The 26,835-nt window shown below is 42.5% G+C and overlaps 1 long non-coding RNA gene across 2 annotated transcripts; it reads right to left on the reverse strand.

The window, feature by feature from the left end:
* Window positions 1-10,756: 10,756 nt before the first annotated feature.
* On the reverse strand, window positions 10,757-18,860 carry LOC149270126 (uncharacterized). Of its 2 annotated transcripts, none has more exons than XR_016269276.1 (4): window positions 18,120-18,860; window positions 11,514-11,687; window positions 11,407-11,448; window positions 10,757-10,825 (listed from the first exon to the last, which is right to left on the reverse strand). It is a non-coding gene; the product is annotated as an uncharacterized LOC149270126 (long non-coding RNA). The 2 variants fall into 2 exon arrangements; XR_016269277.1 differs by lacking the exon at window positions 10,757-10,825 and adding an exon at window positions 10,940-11,333.
* Window positions 18,861-26,835: the final 7,975 nt, after the last annotated feature.

The raw sequence follows: 26,835 nt of genomic DNA on the forward strand, positions 1-26,835 counted from the left end.
AAATATCTATTGCTCCAAGGGTTCAGGGGATCTCGTAGTCGAGCAGTCTCGACTAGAGCTTTCTTACTTGTTTTTTTTTATTATTGTTTTTTTTTAACTCGTTTTATTATTTATTTATTTTTTTTATTATTTTTATTATTATTTTTTTTTTTATTATTATTTTAAGAATTATTTTAATTATGTTAGATATAGTTAATAAATCTACACTTTAATATTTTTTTTTTTTTTATACCCTGAACCCATTTTCAATGGGAAATCAGGGTATAATGGTTTTGTTGAAATGTATGTAACAGGCAGAAGGAGGCGTGGCAGACCCCACAAAGTATATATATTCTTGATCAGGGCGACGAGCTGAGTTGATTTGGCCCTGTCCGTCTGTCTGTCCGTCTGTCCGTCTGTCCGTCCGTCCGTCTGTCCGTCTGTCCGTATGTATGAACGCGTCGATTTCAGAAGATATAAGAGCTAGAGACTTCAAATTTTTTTTTTAAATGTCCGTAATTACAGCGCGCATATCAAGTTTATCATTAAAAATCGATAGCTCATCCCGATCTTTTTTATCGATAAAAAACCTTATCGAAAACCAGTTATAAAATTATATCTTCTACACCTTTATTACTAGAGTCTCCAAATTTATTAATGTATGCTTATATGCAATTTATACAATTTCGGTTTTTGTTAAAATTAACCCCCACCTCTAAATTCACCCCCTCACCCTCACTTTTGTAAGAAGCGTAATTACATGCATATTCATGTTATAATCATAATCTGAAAGTTTCATGAAGATCGTACGTCCATAAAAAAAGTTATTAAACAATTAAGTTCTCATAGTAAGCGCATACTGCAGCCCATGCGTGTTTATGCGTGGGTGCTTGTGTGTGTATGTGTTTGTGTATGTGTGTGTATGTGTTTGTGCATGTGTATGTATGTGTTTGTGTATGTGTGTGTGTATGTGAGTGTGTGTATGTGTTTGTGTCTGTATGCGTGTGTGTGTATGTATGTCTGTGTGTGCGTACGTGCGTGTGTGCGTGTTTCTTGTGTACTCGTACTCGCCGCAAGAAAACCCTACAGAAAGGACGAATCACACGGTCGAAAGAATGATAGCGCAATACATTAGGGGTCACCAAAGCTCATGGGACGAGTTAGAAATAGCGCTAGCTATTTCGCGGTTGCTCACGATAAGGAAGGATCAAGGGCAATATTATAACATACGTCGAGGCGAATGGAGGCAGAGGCGCGTGGAGAAGATAGAGCTCGCGCAACAGCTTAGCGAGTAAGAAAGAAGTGCCAATGGACAAATATTTCAATAAGTATTCGTACATGCAGACACACACACAGACATACGCACACACGCATTAACACGCATTGGCTGGAGTTTTGACGTACTATTTAAAATTTAATTGCTTAATAACTTTTCTTGTGGGTGGACTATCTTCGTGAAACTTTTAGATTACGTATATAATATAGATTTTCCAAAGCACAAGTCTCTAGTATTTGAAATACGTAAAGGAGTGGGTGAGGGGTGAGTTAGGGGTGGGGGTAAATTTTGGTAAAAAACGAAATTCCATAAAGTACATATGAAGCTGCATTCAAAAATTTGGTGATTCTAGCTACAAGGAGATATAAATTTATTACTGGTCGATAATGTTTTTAATCGATAAACAAATAACGGGATGAGTTATCAATATTTGAAGCAAAACTCGATATGCGCGTGCTATACATGGATCTAAGAAAAAACATTTCGAGTCTCTAGCTCTTGTATCTTCGTAGATCGACGCGTTCAAGCATACGGACATGCGGACGGACGGGCAGACGGACAGGGCTAAATCGACTTAGTTCAGGGTATAATAAGTTTGACGTAGTCACAGACCACCTAACATTAAAATGGTTCAATTATATAGAGAGCCCCACGGGCAGGATCGCGTGGTGGGCGCTGGAATTGCCGCAGTATCAGTTAGACGTCTATTATCGCCGAGGAAAATTAAATGTTCCGGGATGCAACCATATATGTATGTGACACGTAGCGAGGTGTGCCAGAAACTTAAGAATGAACAACAAAAGTCGTCAGGGAAAATGCTGACGAGACAGGAAGCAGAGCTAATGGAGGTTTCTTGACTCGGTCTAAGCGTGGGAACACTTTGTTACTAGTGTTCCATGACGCGTTCGCTAAGTGGCGTTCAGGGAGCGCATCTTGAGCCGAATCGGGGTACCCAAGATGTTTGTCTGCGATAACGGCGTAAAGTTTGTGAGCAGGAGTTTCAGATCGGTTATGAAGTCTCTGGGAATGCAGATTACAGCTCAATATTTCCCGCAAGAGAATCCCACCGAAAGGACAAATCACACCATAAAGGCCATGAAGTTAGTGTGACGAACTGCTGCCCGAGATATCGATAGCGGTAAAATTCCAGCGTGGCGGATTCCAAGAGGATCACGCTTCACGACGAGGTCACGCCTGGCTCAACAGCGAGAGAAATCGACCCATCAGCGAGGGAGGAGAGATATTCGAAGTGGTCCGCAACAATCTGGAAAGACCTCGAAGGATCAGAGCAGCTACTACAACCTGCGTTGTTGTGAGTGGAAGCCGATTCATTTCCCCCAATGTGGCTCCACGACGAGGTCACGCCTGGCTCAGCAGCGAGAGAAATCGACCCATCAGCGAGGGAGGAAAGAGATCTTCGAAGTGGTCCGCAACAATCTGGAAAGACCTCGAAGGATCAGAACAGCTACTACAACCTGCGTTGTTGTGAGTGGAAGCCGATTCATTTCCCCCAATGTGGCTCCACGACGAGGTCACGCCTGGCTCAGCAGCGAGAGAAATCGACCCATCAGCGAGGGAGGAAAGAGATCTTCGAAGTGGTCCGCAACAATCTGGAAAGACCTCGAAGAATCAGAGCAGCTACTACAACCTGCGTTGTTGTGTGTGGAAGCCGATTCATTTCCCCCAATGTAGTCCGCCACGCTCGGACAGTCGAGCGGAAAAGGACGGTATCCAATCTCACGCAACTGAGACTCTTTCACCAAAAGGAGGAAGAGGGTAGTAAAGACCCGGTCCGGGCCAGCCGTAGACGCTTCGTTCGGAAATTGACTATGAATACCCGCGTCGTACCAGTGAGGTTACTCAGTCTCAACAACTTTGAGCCTTGTCCCCCTACTCTTCTGAATCCCCCACTAATCACGTACTTTGAGAACTACCATAGCCAGAAGAAAGCGCACGAAGAACGGTCACTAATATTCTAATTTACAGAAGCACGAAATGGAAGAGGTGATCATCATAAGCAGAGACGACAAGCTCGAAGACACGGAGTGGGAGGAGTCGCAGGCTGGTTCCATGTTATAATCATAATCTGAAAGTTTCATGAAGATCGTACGTCCACAAAAAAGTTATTAAGCAATTTAGTTCTCATAGTAAGCGCTCACTGCCGCCCTTGCGTGTTTATGTTTGTGTGTGTATATGTATGTAAATGTTTGTGTATGTGTGTGTGTATGCGTGTGTGCGTGTGTATGTGTGTCTGTATGCGTGTGTGTGTATGTATGCCTGTGTGTGCGTACGTGCGTGTGTGTGTGCGTGTTTCTTGTGTAAGCTGAAAGACGCGAAAAATTACTGAAATATCTATTGCTCCAAGGGTTCAGGGGATCTCGTAGTCGAGCAGTCTCGACTAGAGCTTTCTTACTTGTTTTTTTTTATTATTGTTTTTTTTAACTCGTTTTATTATTTATTTATTTTTTTTATTATTATTATTATTTTTTTTTTATTATTATTTTAAGAATTATTTTAATTATGTTAGATATAGTTAATAAATCTACACTTTAATATTTTTTTTTTTTATACCCTGAACCCATTTTCAATGGGAAATCAGGGTATAATGGTTTTGTTGAAATGTATGTAACAGGCAGAAGGAGGCGTGGCAGACCCCACAAAGTATATATATTCTTGATCAGGGCGACGAGCTGAGTTGATTTGGCCCTGTCCGTCTGTCTGTCCGTCTGTCCGTCTGTCCGTCCGTCTGTCCGTCTGTCCGTATGTATGAACGCGTCGATTTCAGAAGATATAAGAGCTAGAGACTTCAATTTTTTTTTTAAATGTCCGTAATTACAGCGCGCATATCAAGTTTATCATTAAAAATCGATAACTCATCCCGATCTTTTTTTATCGATAAAAAACCTTATCGAAAACCAGTTATAAAATTATATCTTCTACACCTTTATTACTAGAGCCTCCAAATTTATTAATGTATGCTTATATGCAATTTATACAATTTCGGTTTTTGTTAAAATTAACCCCCACCTCTAAATTCACCCCCTCACCCTCACTTTTGTAAGAAGCGTAATTACATGCATATTCATGTTATAATCATAATCTGAAAGTTTCATGAAGATCGTAAGCGCATACTGCAGCCCATGCGTGTTTATGCGTGGGTGCTTGTGTGTGTATGTGTTTGTGTATGTGTGTGTATGTGTTTGTGCATGTGTATGTATGTGTTTGTGTATGTGTGTGTGTATGTGAGTGTGTGTATGTGTTTGTGTCTGTATGCGTGTGTGTGTATGTATGTCTGTGTGTGCGTACGTGCGTGTGTGCGTGTTTCTTGTGTAAGCTGAAAGACGCGAAAAATTATTGAAATATCTATTGCTCCGAGGGTTCAGGGGATCTCGGCAGTCTCGACTAGAGCTTTCTTACTTGTTTTTAGTTTTCTTACTAACACTTTCTTTTCATAGCTTCAATAGTATCACTGACCATATTTGGCTGTGAGACGTGGGCATAGCCGGCCGGACTGGCAAATTAAATACCCCCATCGGGTTGGTGTTACTATTGAAATTATATCCTGTATTTTGTATAGGCTTTTTAAATTTAAAATTGACTCTCGTTTTTGTCAATAGCTAAAATAGCTAAATAAATAAATAAAATAAAATAAAATTTGCCAAAGACGGACAGACGGACGGACAGACGGACGGACAGACAGACGAACAGGGCCAAATCAACTCAGCTCGTCGCCCTGATCAAGAATATTTATACTGCCATGCCTCCTTCTGCGTGTTACATACATTTCAACAAAATCATTATACCCTGATTTCCCAATTTTCAGTGGGTTCAGGGTATAATTAAGTTCTCATAGTAAGCCACCACTGCAGCCAATGCGTGTTTAGGCGTGCGTGCGTATGCGTGTGTGTGTGTGCGTGTGTGTTTGCATGCCCATTTTCGACCGCTCGCTAGCTAATAATTATATTTGCGCTCTTCAGCCGCCTTCATATCTCGGCCGCGCGATCCCCTTTGGCTTCGGCAATGCTTCGGCCCTTTGAGCTTTCGCCGCGAAGGGCATGGTTGCATTGCCGATCGCTGCGTTTTGCGCGGGTCCCCTTTTTTGAATTCGAATTTATGAGAGGCGGTTTGATGAGCCGATGATCACGCTCCCCGAGGCCGCGACCGTCTCGTTGGCCGTGACACCCTCGGTCCTCCTGCGCGGTAGTCGCCGTGCTTTCCAGCTCCCGTGCTCCCTGATCGTGCTCATCGGGGTTGAGGTCGTGCTCGCCGAGGCTCTGATTGCCCTTGCGGAATAAATTGGATTCCCCCCGTCCAAGACATCGGTCGCACCGCCCAGCGATTGGGCCTCACTTTCCCCTGTTTCAGGCGCGATGTCCGTTTCCGTCTGCGGCTCGTGCGGGCCTCTTTCGGGACCGCGGGTTTGCCATGCTTCACCGGGGGGCTCCGATCGTGTCTGCCGTGGCCGCCGTAGCCTGCGTTCGGCCGTTTCCCGTTGTTCCTCTCCGCCGCGGAGGTCGGTTAGCCTCCGCAACTTCTCCGCCACGCCCGCCAAGTCACTTTCGGAATCTTGTTGTCGGGGCTTCTTGACGGACTCCGCCTAACGCGGCGTCGGATTGAAGGACCCGTTCCGTCCCCCTCGTCGCTGATCGCCGCCTCAAACCGTGGGACTCTCGCTCTCTTTTCCTCATCCGGCCGCGTCCACAACGTGGGGTTCGGCGTAAAGGGTCGCTGCATTTCGTTCCACGCCGCGGTCTCTGGGGCGGGAGGCACGATGGAGGGACTGCGTTCTCTGCCGCCACCCCGCCCCCACGACATGGACTGTTCCTCTGCTGGCTCCTCCTGCTTGTGTGTCTCACCATGGAGGGACTGGAATAAGAGCATGCAGCCAATTTGAGGGAGGTTTTCTAGCGCTAAGAACGGCTAACCTCAGGGTCAACAGAAAGAAGTGCCGTTTCTTCCGGGAAAAATTTGCTTACCTACGTCACGTCATAAGTGGAGAAGGGGTCTGCACCGACCCCGCGAAGGTCGAGGCGATACGAGACTTCCCGGCTCCAAAGAGTAGGAGTTTCCGGTCGTTCATGGAGTGGAGCTCCAATATACAGCCCCGTACTCGCCGCAAGAAAACCCTACAGAAAGGACGAATCACACGGTCGAAAGAATGATAGCGCAATACATTAGGGGTCACCAAAGCTCATGGGACGAGTTAGAAATAGCGCTAGCTATTTCGCGGTTGCTCACGATAAGGAAGGATCAAGGGCAATATTATAACATACGTCGAGGCGAATGGAGGCAGAGGCGCGTGGAGAAGATAGAGCTCGCGCAACAGCTTAGCGAGTAAGAAAGAAGTGCCAATGGACAAATATTTCAATAAGTATTCGTACATGCAGACACACACACAGACATACGCACACACGCATTAACACGCATTGGCTGGAGTTTTGACGTACTATTTAAAATTTAATTGCTTAATAACTTTTCTTGTGGGTGGACTATCTTCGTGAAACTTTTAGATTACGTATATAATATAGATTTTCCAAAGCACAAGTCTCTAGTATTTGAAATACGTAAAGGAGTGGGTGAGGGGTGAGTTAGGGGTGGGGGTAAATTTTGGTAAAAAACGAAATTCCATAAAGTACATATGAAGCTGCATTCAAAAATTTGGTGATTCTAGCTACAAGGAGATATAAATTTATTACTGGTCGATAATGTTTTTAATCGATAAACAAATAACGGGATGAGTTATCAATATTTGAAGCAAAACTCGATATGCGCGTGCTATACATGGATCTAAGAAAAAACATTTCGAGTCTCTAGCTCTTGTATCTTCGTAGATCGACGCGTTCAAGCATACGGACATGCGGACGGACGGGCAGACGGACAGGGCTAAATCGACTTAGTTCAGGGTATAATAAGTTTGACGTAGTCACAGACCACCTAACATTAAAATGGTTCAATTATATAGAGAGCCCCACGGGCAGGATCGCGTGGTGGGCGCTGGAATTGCCGCAGTATCAGTTAGACGTCTATTATCGCCGAGGAAAATTAAATGTTCCGGGATGCAACCATATATGTATGTGACACGTAGCGAGGTGTGCCAGAAACTTAAGAATGAACAACAAAAGTCGTCAGGGAAAATGCTGACGAGACAGGAAGCAGAGCTAATGGAGGTTTCTTGACTCGGTCTAAGCGTGGGAACACTTTGTTACTAGTGTTCCATGACGCGTTCGCTAAGTGGCGTTCAGGGAGCGCATCTTGAGCCGAATCGGGGTACCCAAGATGTTTGTCTGCGATAACGGCGTAAAGTTTGTGAGCAGGAGTTTCAGATCGGTTATGAAGTCTCTGGGAATGCAGATTACAGCTCAATATTTCCCGCAAGAGAATCCCACCGAAAGGACAAATCACACCATAAAGGCCATGAAGTTAGTGTGACGAACTGCTGCCCGAGATATCGATAGCGGTAAAATTCCAGCGTGGCGGATTCCAAGAGGATCACGCTTCACGACGAGGTCACGCCTGGCTCAACAGCGAGAGAAATCGACCCATCAGCGAGGGAGGAGAGATATTCGAAGTGGTCCGCAACAATCTGGAAAGACCTCGAAGGATCAGAGCAGCTACTACAACCTGCGTTGTTGTGAGTGGAAGCCGATTCATTTCCCCCAATGTGGCTCCACGACGAGGTCACGCCTGGCTCAGCAGCGAGAGAAATCGACCCATCAGCGAGGGAGGAAAGAGATCTTCGAAGTGGTCCGCAACAATCTGGAAAGACCTCGAAGGATCAGAACAGCTACTACAACCTGCGTTGTTGTGAGTGGAAGCCGATTCATTTCCCCCAATGTGGCTCCACGACGAGGTCACGCCTGGCTCAGCAGCGAGAGAAATCGACCCATCAGCGAGGGAGGAAAGAGATCTTCGAAGTGGTCCGCAACAATCTGGAAAGACCTCGAAGGATCAGAGCAGCTACTACAACCTGCGTTGTTGTGTGTGGAAGCCGATTCATTTCCCCCAATGTGGTCCGCCACGCTCGGACAGTCGAGCGGAAAAGGACGGTATCCAATCTCACGCAACTGAGACTCTTTCACCAAAAGGAGGAAGAGGGTAGTAAAGACCCGGTCCGGGCCAGCCGTAGACGCTTCGTTCGGAAATTGACTATGAATACCCGCGTCGTACCAGTGAGGTTACTCAGTCTCAACAACTTTGAGCCTTGTCCCCCTACTCTTCTGAATCCCCCACTAATCACGTACTTTGAGAACTACCATAGCCAGAAGAAAGCGCACGAAGAACGGTCACTAATATTCTAATTTACAGAAGCACGAAATGGAAGAGGTGATCATCATAAGCAGAGACGACAAGCTCGAAGACACGGAGTGGGAGGAGTCGCAGGCTGGTTCGACGCGCGTGGACGATGCGAGCAGCTACGCCACGGAGTCATTCCCCACGGACGATCGCGAGAGCGGCGCGAAGAACGAGGATGAACCGGGAGTACTACCGCACACAGGAGGATCAGCAGCGGACCAACTTCCTCCACACGGTACACCAGTCCACTGTGAATGTCGAGAAACTGGAAGCAGCTGTTATGATTATGCGACTGGAGTTTACGACGGTGTACGTAGAAGTGGCCGGGGGCAGAAAACGCCGCCGTACGTGGAGAAGCCGGTATCCTTTCGTCCCTCTGTCCCTTACCCTACCCCCGGAAACCGTGGCACGGGCGGAGGTTGGTGGGCGAGCAGCATCACCAGGAGGTCTGTGGACGAGGAGAGACGACAACAGGGCGACGCGCTGGGAAGCCGCGCCTAGTCGCAGATACCGGGAGGCAGAGCCGACGCCGCTGCGTCATGCAGATGCCAGCCCCGTAGATGGTCATCGCGACAATTCCCTGCGGGTGACGATGCGGTATACACCCGGGGCCGTGGAAAATCGGCGTCGGAGCATCCAGGCGAACGGGCCCAGGTGATGGGACTCATACGCCGCCGCCCTTACATTATGGAAGGGCCAGTTCCCACCAACCGGAGGATGAGAGACTGCACGGGACCGCTGCCAGCTCGGCCAAGGCAGCGAACTATGGACGTTCCCCGTGCGGGCGTCCAGGAACTCATCCGAGCTGGCCGAGAAACTAAGGATGCGTCGCCGCCGAAGAGCCCGTCGTGGGGAACGGAGCTCATGGCCGAAATGGCTGAAGTCATCCACGGTTGGGATTCCGACATGACGTCTTAGTTCGGCAGCGAGGACGCGGCGGAGCGGGGGATGCTCCCATTGGTCCTCTTCAATTGGAGGGTGCATCCGGCCGGTACGGTCCTGAGCGTGGACATCATCAGGCTGTTGAGGAGAGAGGTCGACGCTTACGTCCGGCGACTCCGCTGAAATAGATTCAGGGTCTCGGCTGCTGGGACCACCTTTAACATCACGGTGGCGGCCACAGGAGCCGTGGTCGTCTCCTGGTTAAGTAAGGAGTGGGTGAAAGGCCCCACCGCCTTACATTATTTGTAATATGTAAGTTGTAGTAATAGTATTGTAATATATAGGTTTGTAGTATATAAGTTGTATCAATAGTTTTGTAATACATAGGCTTGTAGCATAAGTTGCAGTAATAGTTTTGTAATGTGTAGTCTTATAAGCAGTAACGCTAAATTTGTAGTCGTGTAGCTCCTGTAGCTTTTATTTTTGCCAAATTTCAGCTCTCTAGCTCTTATTCTTCTGACATCTAGGCATTCATACGGACGGATGGACGGACGAACAGAGCTATATCGACTCAATATAGAATATATGTATATACTTTATGGTGTCGGCGATGATTCCTTCTGCCTGTTACATACTCTTCACAAAACCACTATACCCTGGTTTCAGGTTCAGGGTATAATAAGCCAATATACAATTAGCTGTACTGGCATCTAATCGATAGCAAAATAACGGGCGTAAATTATAAACTCGATATTCGCGCTGTAGTACGGTCATTAAAATAATTTCAAGTCTGCAGCTCTTATATATTTTGAGATCGACGCGTTCAAACATACGAACAATCGGACAAGATTATATATATTTTAAATAAATATCAAGAAATCCATTGTACCTTGACATATTTTAACGCCATAATAGATCGTCCGTATGTTTATGATTTAAACTGGAATATTTTCTCATCATTGCACTATGGGCGATTTTCCAATATAAGTGGCGTAAAGTAAAAGAAATATATTATGAAATATGAAGAAAATTTGTTTATTCCTTAGTTGTTAACACTTCACTTGGAAACATTTTTGTTCGTACCGGGGCACACTGGTTCCGCTTGTATGAAGCAGCGGCCATAATTACTTTTTGCAGAGATAGATAAAAACTCATAGGATATTTTCTTGTTGATGAAGTTTCGCACAATTAGGTATTGATGTTTCATCATGCCTGTTTCCATTAGGAGAGAGAGAACTTCATTTTGTGTTTGCTGCCCACTGCATGTGGCGGAAGTTGCTGTTTCATCCATTTTCTTGAGATTAGCCATTCGTCGCCGTTTGGTTCTCGCTGAACTCGCAGAAAATGGTAATTTAGGACGTCCACGATCAACATAGAAATTTGTTTCCAGCTTTGCTGTAATTGAAATTGATTCTTTTGCTGAGAGCCACTCTGAATGTCGCTGTAAAACAACGCTTTTTTGGTCGGTTACATTTTCTCCTTAATCCGGATATTTTTTTGCAGTTGTAATTTAAGCAATTATTCAAATTAGTGGGGTCAAAGTTGCACCCTTTGCTTGCAATATTACGGTGAAACAGACCGCAAGCCTTTGTGCGTTTCTCTTCATTTGATCCGGATTCAGCGCACCACAAATCAAACAAATACATGCGTTTAAATTCGCAATGAACAGAAGTGCCTAGCGCATAAATTTAAATAAAACAATCCGATTCAAATTAAAACATCGTTAAAATAATACAAAATGGACAGTACGGAACATATCTACAAACATTTATAACTCAACAGCACAATCAAAACAACAAAGCATTCACATAAGCTTAAAAAAGTCTAAATTTGAGGCTATGTTCTGCGAATTTTACCTCGAAGCCTGGCAGATTCTGGCAGCTAAATTTAAAAGTTTTATAATCTTAAAAGATAAAAAAATACCACAAAAAAAGTCGCTACAGGGGGTGAAGGAGGGATCACAATTAAAACTTTACCTGAAAATCATTAATATAGACGACAAAACACATATGGAGACACTGACAAAACAAACGATTTATTAGTAAATATAATGTTTTTAAACACGTATAATAAAATAACATACCTTTCTTTCCAATATTCATTTTGATTTCAATCGTTTTACTAAAATATTTGTTTATATTGACCCTTTTACTTTTTCTTTTAACTTCAAGCTCAATGCAGGGTGCATTTGCACAACAAGTTCTTCGCTCTTTTAACAATTTTTGCAAAAAGAGCCATTGAAACCGAGCAAAATTAACTAGTTCACCAAAAAATATGGTTTATTCTGAGGTGACTTCAATTTTTATACCCTGAACCCATTTTCAATGGGAAATCAGGGTATAATGTTTTGTTGAAATGTATGTAACAGGGAGAAGGAGGCGTGGCAGACCCCACAAAGTATATATATTCTTGATCAGGGCGACGAGCTGAGTTGATTTGGCCCTGTCCGTCTGTCTGTCCGTCTGTCCGTCTGTCCGTCCGTCCGTCTGTCCGTCTGTCCGTATGTATGAACGCGTCGATTTCAGAAGATATAAGAGCTAGAGACTTCAATTTTTTTTTAAATGTCCGTAATTACAGCGCGCATATCAAGTTTATCATTAAAAATCGATAACTCAACCCGATCTTTTTTATCGATAAAAAACCTTATCGAAACCCAGTTATAAAATTATATCTTCTACACCTTTATTGCTAGAGTATCCAAATTTTTAATGTATGCTTATATGCAATTTATACAATTTCGGTTTTTGTTAAAATTTACCCCCACCCTTAAATTCACCCCCTCACCTTCACTTTTGTAAAAAACCTTATCGAAACCCAGTTATAAAATTATATCTTCTACACCTTTATTGCTAGAGTATCCAAATTTTTAATGTATGCTTATATGCAATTTATACAATTTCGGTTTTTGTTAAAATTTACCCCCACCCTTAAATTCACCCCCTCACCTTCACTTTTGTAAAAAGCGTATTTCAAATACTAGAGACTTCTGCTTTGGCAATTACATGCATATTCATGTTATAATCATAATCTAAAAGTTGAAGTCATGAAGATCGTACGTCTACAACAAAAGTTATTAAACAATTAAGTTCTCATAGTAAGCGCACACTCAGCCCATGCGTGTTTATGCTTGTGTGTGTATATGTATGTAATTGTTTGTGTATGTGTGTGTGTGTGTATGTGTGTGTATGTATGCCTGTGTGTGCGTGCGTGCGTGCGTGTGTGTGTGTGTGTGTGTGTGTGTGTGTGTGTGTGTGTGTGTGCGTGTTTCTTGTGTAAGCTGAAAGACTCGGAAAATTATTGAAATACATAGCTATTACTCCAAGGGTTCAGGGGATCTCGTAGTCGAGTAGTCTCGACTAGAGCTTTCTTACTTGTTTTTTTTGGAAAATTTTAACTTTCATATTTTTTATTTTTGGCCTCTGGCGGAACCACTGTGCGGGGTCAATTTATTCTTTGTGGGAATACCTTAATGTCAGCTGATCTGTTGAAGCTTTCAAGTATATATTAATAGCAATATCGTGTGAGTTGTCAATCAAGCCAGAAAAGTATCAACATTTTTGCAAAGACTTTTTTCTCTATAAATTAAGAAATTTCCAAAAAAAAAATCTGGATTTGTTTATGCTTAAAAAGGGGGCTAAAAAAATGGCGTGGCCTAATTGAAAAGAAAACAAGTAAGAAAGCTCTAGTCGAGACTGCTCGACTACGAGATCCCCTGAACCCTTGGAGCAATAGATATTTCAATAACTTTTCGCGTCTTTCAGCTTACACAAGAAACACGCACACACACACGCACGTACGCACACACAGGCATACACACACGCATACAGACACACATACACACACACACGCATACACACACAAACGCATACACACACACATACACACACACATACACAAACACATACACACACATACACAAACATTTACATACATATACACACACAAGCATAAACACGCATGGGCGGCAGTGAGCGCTTACTATGAGAACTTAATTGTTTAATAACTTTTTTTGTGGACGTACGATCTTCATGAAACTTTTAGATTATGATTATAACATGGATATGCATGTAATTGCCAAAGCACAAGTCTCTAGTATTTGAAATACGCTTTTTACAAAAGTGAGGATGAGGGGGTGAATTTAAGGGTGGGGGGTAAATTTTAACAAAAACCGAAATTGTATAAATTGCATATAAGCATACACTAAAAATTTGGAGACTCTAGCAATAAAGGTGTAGAAGATATAATTTTATAACTGGTTTTCGATGAGGTTTTTAATCGATAAAAAAAGATCGGGATGGGTTATCGATTTTTAATGATAAACTTGATATGCGCGCTGTAATTACGGACATTTAAAAAAAAAATTTGAAGTCTCTAGCTCTTATATCTTCTGAAATCGACGCGTTCATACATACGGACAGACGGACAGACAGACGGACAGGGCCAAATCAACTCAGCTCATCATCCTGATCAAGAATATATATACTTTGTGGGGTCTGCCACGCCTCCTTCTCCCTGTTACATACATTTCAAGAAAACCATTATACCCTGATTTCCCATTGAAAATGGGTTCAGGGTATAAAAATCCAAAATTCAAGTAAAATATTAGTAATATAATGAAAAACAAGTAAGAAAGCTCTAGTCGAGACTGCTCGACTACGAGATCCCCTGAACCCTTGGAGCAATAGATATTTCAATAATTTTTCGCGTCTTTCAGCTTACGCACACACAGGCATACACATGCACGCATACAGACACACATACACACACACACACACGCATACACCCACAAACGCATACACACACGCACATACACACACACATACACATACACACACATACACAAACACATACACACACAAGCACCCACGCATAAACACGCATGGGCTGCAGTGTGCGCTTACTATGAGAACTTAATTGTTTAATAACTTTTTTATGGACGTACGATCTTCATGAAACTTTCAGATTATGATTATAACATGAATATGCATGTAATTGCCAAAGCACAAGTCTCTAGTATTTGAAATACGCTTTTTACAAAAGTGAGGGTGAGGGGGTGAATTTAGAGGTGGGGGGTTAATTTTAACAAAAACCGAAATTGTATAAATTGCATGTAAACATACATTAAAAATTTGGAGACTCTAGCAATAAAGGTGTAGAAGATATAATTTAATAACTGGTTTTCGATAAGGTTTTTTATCGATAAAAAAGATCGGGATGAGTTATCGATTTTTAATGATAAACTTGATATGCGCGCTGTAATTACGGACATTTAAAAAAAAAATTGAAGTCTCTAGCTCTTATATCTTCTGAAATCGACGCGTTCATACATACGGACAGACGGACAGACGGACGGACGGACAGACGGACAGACGGACAGACAGACGGACAGGGCCAAATCAACTCAGCTCGTCGCCCTGATCAAGAATATATATACTTTGTGGGGTCTGCCACGCCTCCTTCTCCCTGTTACATACATTTCAACAAAACCATTATACCCTGATTTCCCATTGAAAATGGGTTCAGGGTATAAAAAGGAGTCTAGCTTTATTTTTAGACTTTATGCCGAAAAAATCGTCGAATCGCGCATAGTGCATTGGGTATTTTTAATTTGCGGAGCATTACTTGAATCTAACATAGTCCTTTATAACGACTGGATTCTCTCGGGTGCTAGTTCGCACAGTCTCCACACGAGATACAATTAACTTTCTTTGGGGGCAACTGTATATCGTGTATTCTTTTATGAGGCCGTTGCTCTTGATAGAATCCTTATCTCAAGAATCCTCCTTGTATCTGGATAAAATATCTGATCACGCCTTCAATCTTCCTTGATGTTCTTCGATGTCACTGAAATTTTGAGAATACCATCACTTCCACTTTTGGTCGACTATCCAATGCTCAGTTACCTGCGCATAGCCTCAGACTGTTTAATTAGCGATCGAGGTAACAAAAATATTACCAATTAGTGAAAGCATTCCAGTAAACAGCAAGATACACTGCGCGCTATCTGGTTAGCGCCCCCTTTACACTCAATCTCAAAGCTGAATAAAAGCTAAGCCATCAGAGCTTCATCTTTAATTTTTTTTTTTTGTATTATACTACATTTATTTCTCTTTAAAATAAAAAAACAATGGCTACTGTAGCAGTAGGTAAATGTAAATGCGGAACAGCAGTTTTAAGCACGTGTAAACGTGTGTAATGTTCTTCTATGCGTAGGTCATATAAATAGTAATTAAAGCCATCAGTTCCTTCCAAATTCAATTTTTCTCATCAGAAAAGACAACATGCTGCCATTGGGTAGACCACGTCATGTTCACCCGGACAAAATTAATTCGTATTTCTTTTCTCAGCATATCGACTCGTGTCTTTTTTTTTATACCCTGAACCCATTGAAAATGGGAAATCAGGGTATAATGGTTTTGTTGAAATGTATGTAACAGGCAGAAGGAGGCGTGGCAGACCCCACAAAGTATATATATTCTTGATCAGGGCGACGAGCCCTGTCCGTCTGTCTGCCTGTCCGACTGTCCGTTTGTCCGTCCGTCCGTCTGTCCGTATGTTTGAAAGCGTCGATTTCCGAAGATATAAGAGCTAGAGACTTCAATTTTTTTTTTAAATGACCGTATATACAGCGCGGACGTCGAGTTTGCTTTTAAAATTCGATAAATCATCCCGTTATGTTTTTATCGAGTAAAAACATTCAAGTTCAATTCAGATGCCACTATAGCTAATTGTGAATGATTTTTCTTTTTTTTTAATTTCTCAAATATTCAATATAATATGTAGATCATATGCTGAAAGTTTCATTAAATTCCGTTCAGTCAAAAATTAATAAAAAATAATCAAATATTTGGCCAATTAACAAACGCACATGCAGCAGCTACAAAAAAAACATTCGCTGAATCACATCAGCTGTTAGTTTCGTTTAGTTTTGGTAGATGGCGCAGCAACAGTGAATCTATTTGAGTTTTGCCAGCGCCCCTAGCAGATGTGGGGTGGCCTAGTGTGTTAGCTGCATGACGCACGATCGAGAAGTTGCGGTTCGAATCCCGATCGATGCAACTGTTGTTAATTTTTTTAATTGTTTCTAAATATTTTTATATTTTCATAAATGAGTTTTCTGTTTAATTTATATTTTTAAATACACCGAAATTGAAATTTTAACTATACTTTATGTGCGTATTTTAATAGTTTGGTTATTCTAGCAGATTCTTAGAATCACATCAGCAGTTAGTTTCGTATAATTTTGGTAGATGGCGCTGCAGCAGTGAATCTATTTGAGTTTTGCCAGCGCCACTAGCAGATGTGGGGTGGCCTAGTGTGTTAGCTGCTTGACGCTCGATAGAGAAGTCGCGGTTCGAATCCCGATCGATGCAACTGATATTAATCTTTTTTAATTGTTTCAAAATATTTTTATATTTTATTAAATGAGTTTGGTATTTGATTTATATTTTTAAATACATCGAAATTGAAATTTCAGCCATACTAAATGATCATTTTTATTTGTTGGGTTCAGGGTAGTATCTAGTCGAGCACTCTCGACTAGAATTTTCTTACTTGTTTAATTCTGTCTCTTTAAGTAAATAACTTTCTTAATCAGTGCTGCCAAATTTTTACCAGAAAAAAAGCTTTTTTTAGATGGAAGAAACAGAAAAAAAAGCTGAAAAATTTTTTTTTGTTTGTTTGTTTTTTATACCCTGAACCCATTTTCAATGGGAAATCAGGGTATAATGGTTTTGTTGAAATGTATGTAACAGGGAGAAGGAGGCGTGGCAGACCCCACAAAGTATATATATTCTTGATCAGGGTGACGAGCTGAGTTGATTTGGCCCTGTCCGTCTGTCTGTCCGTCTGTCCGTCCGTCCGTCTGTCCGTCTGTCCGTATGTATGAACGCGTCGATTTCAGAAGATATAAGAGCTAGAGACTTCAAATTTTTTTAAAATGTCCGTAATTACAGCGCGCATATCAAGTTTATCATTAAAATTCGATAACTCATCCCGATCTTTTTTTATCGATAAAAAACCTTATCGAAAACCAGTTATAAAATTATATCTTCTACACCTTTATTGCTAGAGTCTCCAAATTTTTAATGTATGCTTACATGCAATTTATACAATTTCGGTTTTTGTTTAAATTTACCCCCCACCCTTAAATTCACCCCCTGATCATCACTTTGGTAAAAAGCGTATTTCAAATACTAGAGACTTGTGCTTTGGCAATTACATGCATATCCATGTTATAGTCATAATCTGAAAGTTTCATGAAGATCGTACGTCCATAAAAAAAGTTATTAAACAATTAGGTTCTCATAGTAAGCGCACACTGCAGCCCATGCGTGTTTATGCGTGGGTGCTTGTGTGTGTATGTGTGTGTATGTGTTTGTGTATGTGTGTGTGTATGTGTATGTGTGTGTGTATGCGTTTGTGTATGTATGCGTGTGTGTGTGTGTATGTATGCCTGTGTGTGCGTACGTGCCTGTGTGTGTGTGTGTGCGTGTTTCTTGTGTAAGCTGAAAGACGCGAAAAATTATTGAAATATCTATTGCTCCAAGGGTTCAGGGGATCTCGTAGTCGAGCAGTCTCGACTAGAGCTTTCTTACTTGTTTTTTTTTTTTAATTTACAAGATTTTCAGCATGCTATCTAATTCGTTGCGACTAGCATCGCTTTCAGAATCGTACGACCTATTAGTACCTATCATGCGAAGATAATTTGGAGGAACTTTGTATTCATAGCAGCATTCGCCCAGTCTTCGCAAACCATATCTGTGTGTTATATTAAATAAAAAAGTAATATATAAATCGGTATCATCTTTTCACTCTTAATAAAATATTACCTTATGCTAAAAAATATTGTTTATTGTGTTTAGGCTCATTGAGTTCCTTAACTTGGACTTTACCGAGTTAAGCTGGCTAAAGACGCGTTCCACCTCCGCGTTGGACCATGGTAATGAAAACATTTGCAGGGCAACAGCTGCCAAGTCAAGGAATCTGAGGTTGCCGCCAGAATCCTTGTAATTAGAGACTTCATTCCAAAATTTTGAGCTGTCATTGACGTTCTCCCACTTAACTAGATTAATATCATAGTACTGTCGCTCAATGTCGGCTATTCTGTCTACTTGGAGGTGTTCTAACAATTCTGTGATTCCTTTTTTTTAGTTGACAGAATTTTGTCAACGGAAAAAGCGTCAATGTTTTTTAAAATTTTAAAATTGTCGGGGAGAATGCAGATAAAATCAAAATTATTTAATGGTCGGTAGAAGAATCAGACAAATTGGTTACCTCTGCTTTAGCTGCTTGATAAGTTCAATCACAAAATAAGAGCAGCGAGCACGAATTTCTTGTTCGAGGCTTGCATCGATATTCAAAGATTTGATTTTCTTTTCAAAATCATACCCTTTGTACATACACTAACCAGAGAACACATGGACTAGACATCTAGAACAAATTTTTTCAATATTGCACGACAAAATCAGTGTGCTGCAAGCGCTCAAACGAAATGGTGCCATTCTTATATGAAGCACGGCTATGCGCTATTTGTCCTACTCTCTCTCTCTCTCACTCTATCTCTCTCTCTATGGCCTCTCAAATAGCAGCAGCGCACAGAAATTGAAAATTGTTCGCGACGATCCCAGCTCTTTCCTTTTGAGTGAAGGGTATACCGAAATCATAAAAGCGTTTGTCACGCTCATGCAAGCAACATGTAAGCGTTTCGATGGTTATTCGTGGGAAGGGTATGAAAGCGTTGATACGCATAAAGAATATGATTTCGCGACGGGCATGCACACACACACTTATAGTCCCTTGCCACATGTATGAGCATTTGTGACTTGCGTTCGTTACTCTTGCTGCTTGTAGCCATTTTAAAGCCTAGCATTTGCATTTGGTCGGTCTTACGGACTGTCATAACCACATTACACAGATGTACTATGTATGAACATACATATGTATGTACATAAGTACATTTATATATTATTATTGCTAATCATGTTTATAATTGTGTTTATATCCGTAAATAATTATATATAATTTAAATTATTTTATACACATTTTCAACCGAAAAAATTATCGTAAAACACTACTAACTTTATTAAATGCTTTGCAATATATGAAATACACAAGCTTTACTCATTATTGTCAAAAATTTCTAATTAAGTCATAATAGCCCATTTGATAGTCACCCTACGATTCAAATCATACAAAATTGTGCGCTGCTGAGCTTCATGATTTGAGAGCCCTCAGAGAGAGAGAGAGAGTAAGACAAAAAACGCAAAGCGCATGCATGACCATTTCGTTTGCGTGCTTAGAGCGCACTGATTTCGTCGTGCTATCTTTCATTACCCGAGCCAGCCAATACCAAGCCGAGCGAATACGAAGTTGGCCGGGACCTGCTAGACATATGTTGCGGAAAAACGTTGCTCTACATGTCTAGTCTATGTGTTGTTTGGTCAGTGGTCAAAGGTAGCTGATTCAAGGTTACATGGTAAATTGAAGAAGCGCAGGAAATGATTCTCTACTTTTAACGTGTGTAAATCTTTGGGTGTTTGAAATAGTATACAATATTTTTTATGGAAATGATTCAGGAAGCTTTATTAAAAAAGATGAGTGAAAAATTTTTTGTAGTTCTGTGATTTATCGTCCAATTGTCCAAAGTGTTGATATTGTGCATTTGTAGTGTGAGGCGGCTCGTCAATCACCGCCTCGCAAGATTTTTATAACAAGTGAAAATTGAGTTTTAGTTGTATTGTTTAGTATTAAGTTACTATTGAATTTGATTTTTAGTTGTATTGTTTAGTGTTAAGTTGATATTGAATTTGATTTTTAGTTGAGTTGTTTAGTATTATTAGTATTATTATTGTTTAGTATTATTATGCATTATTGAATGACTTGAATTGAATTGTTTAGCATTTAGTTAATATTGAATTTAATGTATATATAGCTTTTAGTTAAATAAGGTTAAAGTTAAGATTTAGGTGGGGCGATTAGGGTTTAAGTTTGAAATGCCATTTAAATTTAAATTTGAAAATGCCGCCCAAAGCGCTGGTGATTTATCAGCGATCGGCGGCACAACCCTGCGCGGAGAGTTTTGAGCGGAGAGTTGCGTCGCCGATGCCGAGCGCTTTGGGCAAGGCAAAAGGAAAAGGGATAGGTAGTCGGGATCGAGCAGCGGAAGCTGCGGGTCGGTGGAAAAGGTCAAGACTAAATTGTGAAAGTTATTTTTAAGTGCGGTTAAACTAAGTAAGGAATGAAAATAAAGCGGCTCAACAATAAATTTCTTGTGAGTACACCCTGGGAAGACTGAGTCTGTCCCCGGCTTAAATTTACTACCTTGCAAGTGGCGCCCGAGCAGGTACCCAGGGCGGTGCGCGGTGCGTCTAATGGCCGACAGTCAGAGGTCGAAAGTTGAAAATTTTAATATATAAAAATTCTAACATATAAAACCCTTCCCCGTAGTTTGGTCGAGAAAACGCGAACATTCTAAATTTATGGCGCGTGCTGTACCAAAAGCGCGACGAAATGGTAGCGTGGGTTAGCCGGTACCGTTGTAACGGCCGGCCTGTGTGTATTAGCGAATTAGCGGAAGAAGTGAGAATAGAAACCGATCAAATGAACGCGCATATGCGCATAAATGGTTGCGCATATATGCATGTATATAAGTATGCGAGCGAATGAACAAGTGAACGCTAATGTAGAGGTGCATGAAGACGAGAGTCAATTATTGCGCGTGTATGCGAATATGTTGGTGGATATCGCTGGCTTAAAAAAAAAAACAAGTAAGAAAGCTCTTGTCAAGACTGCTCGACTACGAGATCCCCTAAACCCTTGGAGTAATAACTATTTCAATAATTTTTCGCGTCTTTCTACTTACACAAGAAACACGCACACACACACACACGTACGCACACACAGGCATACATACACACACACGCATACAGACACACATACACACGCATACACGCACACATACACAAACATTTACATACATATACACACACAAGCATAAACACGCATGGGCGGCAGTGAGCGCTTACTATGAGAACTTAATTGCTTAATAACTTTTTTTGTGGACGTACGATCTTCATGAAACTTCCAGATTATGATTATAACATATTCATGTAATTGCCAAAGCACAAGTCTCTAGTATTTGAAATACGCTTTTTACAAAAGTGAGGATGAGGGGGTGAATTTAAGGGTGGGGGGTAAATTTTAACAAAAACCGAAATTGTATAAATTGCATATAAGCATACACTAAAAATTTGGAGACTCTAGCAATAAAGGTGTAGAAGATATAATTTTATAACTGGTTTTCGATGAGGTTTTTAATCGATAAAAAAAGATCGGGATGGGTTATCGATTTTTAATGATAAACTTGATATGCGCGCTGTAATTACGGACATTTAAAAAAAATTTGAAGTCTCTAGCTCTTATATCTTCTGAAATCGACGCGTTCATACATATGGACAGACGGACAGACGGACAGACAGACGGACAGGGCCAAATGGACTCAGCTCGTCGCCCTGATCAAGAGTATATATACTTTGTGGGGACTGCCACGCCTCCTTCTCCCTGTTACATACATTTCAACAAAACCATTATACCCTGATGATAACAAATAAACAAGTAAGAAAGCTCCAGTCGAGACTGCTCGACTAGGAGATACCCTGAACCCTCCAAGCTGATATTCTAATCATTCTGCACTTCTTTTATGCACACATACATACACATGCTTCCACACGCACGCATAAGCCTGCGCTCTGCTAACTGCGCAGTAAGCAGCGACTGCGCTTGGGCTGCGTTGCAATGTGGGCAATATTATGAGAATTTATTTGTTGAATAACTTCTTTTGTAGACATACGATCTTAATGAAACTTTTAGGGCGTAATCATATGGTGAATATGTGTGTACATTCCAAAGCCCAAGTCTCTAGTACTTGAAATGTGTCTTTTACAAATTGGGGGTGAAGGGGGCGTGGTATCCAAAATCTGTAAATTACAAAATCTTTGTACCGATTAACTTTATATACAACGCAAATTTGAAGACTCCAGGTCCAAAAATGTTCAAATTAGGCCAAAAAAACAAAATCAATTTTTCGATTATTCTCGATAAAAAAGTTATCGGACGATTTATCGAAAAAATAAAGCAAGATCGTACTGCGTATGGTACTCACGAGTATGCATGCCAAATTTCAGCTCTCTAGCTCTTGTAACTTCTGAGATCGACGCACTCATACGGACGGACGGACGGACAGACAGACGGACAGGGCCAAATCAACTCAGCTCGTCGCCCTGATCAAGAATATATATACTTTGTGGGGTCTGCCACGCCTCCTTCTGCCTGTTACATACTTTTAACAAAACCATTATACCCTGATTTCCCATTTTCAATGGGTTCAGGGTATAAAAAGAAAAGAGTAAGGGAAGAGCCAAAAATAGAAAATAAGAATAGAATTGAGAAATCACTAACACATCATTAGCAGCAAAAACGTATGCCAATGCTTATGCCTGGGCATTGTGAGTGATTTACCTAAGATAAGCTGATAGTAAACTTTTTATTTTAGGAAGAAAGAGCTCTAAGGAAAAAACGTGATAATATTAAAATTAACACAAGTAAGAAAGCTCTAGTCGAGACTGCTCGACTACGAGATCCCCTGAACCCTTGGAGCAATAGATATTTCAATAATTTTTCGCGTCTTTCAGCTTACACAAGAAACACGCACACACACACACACAGGCATACATACACACACACGCATACAGACACACATACACACACACGCATACATACACAAACGCATACACACACACATACACATACACACACACATACACAAACACATACACACACATAGGAGTTCGAGTTGCGTTTTCACGGAGTGCGGTCGATGTCATCGTGGTCCATCGTAGACAATAGCTTGAACTGTGTTTTCCCCTGTGAAAGTGGAAAGAACTGAAGTCAACGTGTTTGCTGTGGGCGCGGCGTACCCAGCGACCTCAAAAAACTACCAGAGACTTACTGCGCAGCGGTTCGTGGAATTCCCAAGCGGTATAATTCGGAGGTGCAAGAGAGGGGGGGCGATAGCGTCAGTGTTTTGGCGTCAGGGCTTCTTTCCTTTCCTTGTCTTTTGTGAGCGCGTAAATTTTGTTACTTTAGGCGTCACACTTGCGCAATAAGAAAAATCAGGTGCATTCACTCTAACAGCTGTTAGTAGTGCTGGAAATTGCATCGGGCAATCAGCTGCTCACTAACGTTGGTGAGTTGCTAAGCCTTAGCAAAGACAGCAACCTAGCTGCTGGAGTGAAGTTGCAGTTATTAAAAGTAGTGCATACTTTCGGGCTCTCGCTGTAGTCAAGTTGAGTTTAAGTTACTGCGGGTTGTAAACTCAGATTATAGTAGTAGCCATTGCCCACTACAGGCTTCACGCCGTGGTAGTCGGAGCAGAAATGGATGCCATGATGGAGGACGAGCTGCAAGCTTTTGCGCGTCGTTCCTCGTTGCAGCGATCGCCGCAGCAACAACAGAGGGTGTTGGCGCAGCCGTCGACTTCTAACCAGGCTCCAGTGGCTGAGTGCCAGGCACCCAAGTCACTAAAAGAAGCTGAAACTGAAACTTCAAACCAGGCCGCTCGACAGACAAACCAGAGCAGCTGGACAGTCGTCAAAGGGCGAAAGCCTATGCAAAAACGTCCCAGGACTGACGCGATTGCGATTTCAGGCGTAGGGGGTTGCAGCTATGCGGACATGCTTCGTGTAGTTAAAAACGACCCAAATTTGAAGCATCTGAGCAGCGACGTTCAAGGCATTAGGAAGACAGCTAAGGGGGACCTTTTACTGCAATTGAGTAGGAAGCCGGAGCATAGCGCTGAGGCTCTGCACGAAGCTGTAGGCAAGGCCTTGGGAGACCGAGCGGTAGTTAAAACACTTACCGAATCGGCGCAAGTTGAGATTCGCGATCTAGATGAGTTAGCGACCAAAGAGGAGATCTTGGAGGCAGTTAGGGTGGAGTTGAAGGATAGCTCACTCCCCATTGAGGCTATCAAATCGCTTCGGCCAGCTTTCGGTGGACAGCAAAGAGCTACGGTTGCTCTTCCAATTGGGAAAGCTAAAACTCTGCTCGAGCTGTCCAAAATTAGAATAGGATGGGTAGTTTGCCGTATCCGAGCCGTGGAGCAGCCTAAACGCTGTTTCAAGTGCCTCGATTACGGTCATATGGCAGCAAACTGCGGCAGCGACTGTGACTTAAAGGGCGCCTGTTTCAGGTGTGGAGAGATGGGTCACAGTGCCAAAGCATGCACCAAGCCACCAAAATGTAGCCTCTGCATCCGGAAAGGTGAAAAGCAGACGGACCATTCAGCAGGCAGCTTCAAGTGCCCATCTTACCGTGAAGCTGCTCGTAAAATGAAATGTTAAGGTTTTTGCAGCTTAACTTAAATCATTGTGTTGCTGCCCAAGATCTTCTAGAGCAGACCATTAGGGAAAAATGTATAGATGTAGCTTTTCTCAGTGAGCCTCACCACTGTAAAACCAGCTGCCCTAGGACATGGTCAACAGACGTTAATGGCAAAGCTGCGTTGTGGGTATGCGGCAACTCAACGAACGTACTTTCGAATGTTAAGTCATTCAATGGGTTCGTACGTGGCCGATATGGTAGCTTGTGGCTTTACAGTTGCTATCTGGCCCCCAGCATGCAGCTCAGTGAATTCACGACGGTGCTCGACGAGCTTGCCGAGGATGCCAGGGGTCGGAAGGCCATTATAGCTGGGGATTTTAACTCCTGGGCGCTAGAATGGGGTAGCCCAACAACAAATGCCAGAGGTCGTATCCTACTGGAGATCTTCGCGACACTAGATGTTGCACTGCTCAACACTGGGCATGAGTACACCTTCAGTCGGGCGGGATACGGGTCTGTTATCGACATTACTTTTGTCACTTCACCCCTTTTTCGGGGAGCAACATGGAGCCATTGCGATAGCTATACAGGCAGCGATCATACGGCACTTCTGTTCACAATAGGTGAGCCACCTGTCAGGGCGTCAACATTGTGGAGGGAGTCGTATCGGCTAGATACTTTTGATCCCGCGGTCTTTTCAGAGGCCATTCAGTCTCTAGGTACAATTGGTAATGCTGAGGCCAGAGAATGCCAAATGGTAGCCCAAATACAGTGTGCCTGCAATAGCAGCATGTTACGTCGCAAGCAGTTCACGCGACAACATGATCCTACGTATTGGTGGAATACGCAAATAGGTGACATTCGTCGCAAATGCATCCAGGCGAGAAGAAGCTACCAACGGGCTCGCGGTAGGTCAACGTTTTTTGAGAAACAGTTAGCTTACCAGGCAGCTAGAAGACAGCTGAAGAAGGCCATTCGGGCAAGCAAAAGAGAATGTTTTTTACAGTTGTGCGACTCAGCCGAATATGACCCTTGGGGCAGGGCATATAAGATAGTAGTTAAAAGACTATACGCAGGTAGACAGGTGCAGCCTACGGATCGTCTGGAGCTTAAATCGATTGTGGAAACACTCTTTCCAGAAAGTTTAAGCTCCATTCACGCCCCTGAGTCCGAGTCTGCTGATCAGGGCTCAACGAGCACTGAAATTGTTTTAGTTACAGAGGAAGAAATATCAGTAGTTCTCCGAGGTCTTAGAACCAACACAGCTCCAGGGCCGGACGGGATCCCAAATCGTGCGCTAAAGCTAGCCCTCGCCTTGCACCCAAGTACGTTCGCCGAATTATTTAACGAATGCCTGATCCAAGAGACGTTCCCGGCAAAATGGAAAGCCCAGAATCTGGTATTGCTACCCAAGGCTGGCAAACCACCAGATGAGCCATCTTCGTACAGACCGATCTGTCTCTTAGACACCATGGGAAAGGTGTTTGAGAAACTGATCTGCTCTAGGCTGGAGACTGCGATTGCAAGCGCCGGAGGCCTGTCACCAAACCAATTTGGATTCCGGAAGGCCCGGTCAACAACGGACGCGCTTAACAAAGTTGTTGGTCTGGCCACTTCCGCTATTCAAGGCACCAGATGGAGGCACGGGACGAAGGAATACTGTATCATCGCGACCCTGGATGTAAGGAATGCCTTCAACACAGCTAGTTGGGATATGATACTGAATGCGCTGTCACAATATAATATCCCTAAATATCTAAGAGAGATAATAAAGAGCTACTTCAGAGGAAGAACACTGGTATACAACACGAGTGAGGGTCCCCAAACTCATACAGTGTCAGCTGGAGTACCCCAAGGCTCAGTGCTGGGGCCTCTCCTATCGAACATCATGTACGACGGCGTACTGCGCTTGGAACTACCAGCAGGCGCGCACACCATTGGCTTTGCTGATGATGTAGCTGTCGTAGCCATAGGAAAGGAGCTCAAAGATACAGAGGATATGTGCAGCGAAAGTATCAATCGCA

The sequence above is a fragment of the Drosophila arizonae genome, chromosome 3 (assembly GCF_054131065.1).
Source record: "Drosophila arizonae isolate 15081-1271.41 chromosome 3, UAZ_ARI_1.0, whole genome shotgun sequence".
NCBI lineage: Eukaryota > Metazoa > Arthropoda > Insecta > Diptera > Drosophilidae > Drosophila > Drosophila arizonae.